This window comes from Cyprinodon variegatus, unplaced genomic scaffold (genome assembly GCF_000732505.1).
Source record: "Cyprinodon variegatus isolate N-32 unplaced genomic scaffold, C_variegatus-1.0 Scaffold86, whole genome shotgun sequence".
NCBI classification, from domain to species: Eukaryota; Metazoa; Chordata; class Actinopteri; order Cyprinodontiformes; family Cyprinodontidae; genus Cyprinodon; species Cyprinodon variegatus.
In genome coordinates this window covers 16897-19110 of record NW_015150539.1, presented here as the reverse complement: position 1 = coordinate 19110, position 2214 = coordinate 16897, and positions in this window count along the sequence as shown.

Below are 2214 nucleotides of genomic sequence, written 5' to 3'. Positions count from 1 at the left end.
AAGTCGCTAGCAAAGCAATCTCCTCCTCTCCAAAACTTCAGTTTCAGCCTTAATTCTGATGCTTTTTAAATACTTGACGATGGATGGGAATCGAACATCTTCAAACTCAGAAAACAAAGTCAAATGGTTTGTTTTTAATATTTTTTTTTGTAATGACTGAACTAGATGATGAAGAATCTTCACCAGCTACTTGATAAATATTCCCAACCTCACTGTTTTTTTATGGAAGAGGATTAGGGCCAGTGAAAAAATAAAAAAAAGTTCACTGATTTTTAAATATTTCAGTTTAATATGGGGAAAAAAGTCAGACTTCTTGCTTTAATCTCAGAATTCTGCCTTTTTCTCAGAATTCCGACCAAATAGTGACAGCTAAAAAACATGTTAGCATCAAGCCATGGCCTTGTCTAAAGACTTAACTAGCTCTCCTGTTTTAATCCCCTTCTGCCCTTCATTAATGAAATATCATCACCGGGGACCCCTAGAGCACGTTAAAAGTCGCCTAATTCCCTCGTTATCTGAGTGTGTTACTGGCCCTCCCAGACAAATCAAATCTTTGTCAGTGAAGCTAAATGCTGCCACATCTCCAGGGGCGCCATATGGGGGGGGGGGAGGTTAGGACGATTCTAAGGGCGCTTCACTGAGAGGGGGGCCCAAAAGAGGAAGAGAAGATTTGTTCCACTATAAATTTCAAATATAAATAGAAAATCCAGCAGTAAAATAATCTTCATGTTCTCCCTCATTTTTCAGCAGTAAACAGTGAACAAAGCATAAATATATTGACACCCGCCCTCCCATGAAATTGATGGAAATTGTTTGGTCCTCAGGTCCTGCATTGCATCAGGTCTCCAAATCTCTCACTGGCAGTTCGCTCGTACCTGTGACACACACATCGTTTTACATAGTGATAACCAAAGAAACAAACACGAAAATGTGTAAATAAACAGCAGAGTGGTAAAAACGTCCGCGGCTGAAAAATGTACCACAAAGTCTGGGTTTCAAAAAGGAACGGAAAGGGATGAGAAAGAGGAGAGAGGGAGAAAGCATCCAATACCATGACCCAAGTTTACTTAGTTACTCCTCCTCAGGACGGTAATCACACCATTAATGATGCCCCCCAGCTGTCTGATACGGAACATTATTCCAGGATTTATATTGTTTTGTCATGTTTTATTTTTAGTTTTCAAAAAATAAACCAGGATTAATCCAGCATTTATTGAGCATATTGTGTGTCTGTAAATAACACAGAGGCCAAACAACTAAGCCAGAAAGCTCACAGAGTTGAGAATTTACCTTCATCAACCAGACCAGGAAAACGCAGAAGCCTATCTTTCATGGGGCCCCAAATTCCTGGCAGCGCCCCTGGAAAGTAGAGTAAATATAAAGTAATTCACTGAGAAATGTCAATGTAGTCATTTTTTATCAAGTGGATGATGTCGTTTTTCTAGTGTTTGTTGTATTTATCATTTTAAAAAGTCATGTGCTAAAATATATTTCATGTTACTTTGAGGAATAAATATATATATATGTATGTGTGTGTGTGTGTGTGTGTGTGTGTGTGTGTGTTTGAGTTAATTACCATAACAATGTAATAAGTACATGTATATTACATGTACATCATCAGTTTTGCCACATCTGTTTTATTATGCTCCATTTACACATTCATTTTTTTGTGACTGATTTGAATAATATATATTATATTAAATGATTTAGAGACTTCATTATGATGTGCGTATTTTTTCATTCTAACTTAAAGTAAACTACGTATGCTATGAAACTGCAAGTGTGTCCAAGGGATGAATTTATCTTTATTTTAAAAGTCTCAAACCTCCCTTGCAAATGAGAACATCATCGTTGTTGGATCCTGTAGCGCACATATGGTTTACATTACGACCGGTCTAACTAGGGAGTACCAATATGGCGGCCAGTGGCTTCATTTCAGCCCAGTACTACCAACGGGCAATCAGCAATCCAGTGAATAAATGAAGATAATTGAAATTATAGCATAATTCTTATATATTCTCAAAACCTGAGACCGTTTCATTAAACGATTGGATGCAAGAGAGGCTTAAAAGTTTAATCAAATCCTGTCAAAACTTCCAAGAGTGAATCTGACAACTTCAAAACAAACTTCTGATCGCAGGCATGGATGAAGAGATGCTGAGTTTGGAGGTAGAGGACAAGCAGAGTTCATCCAAACCAGTTTTATATCATCAT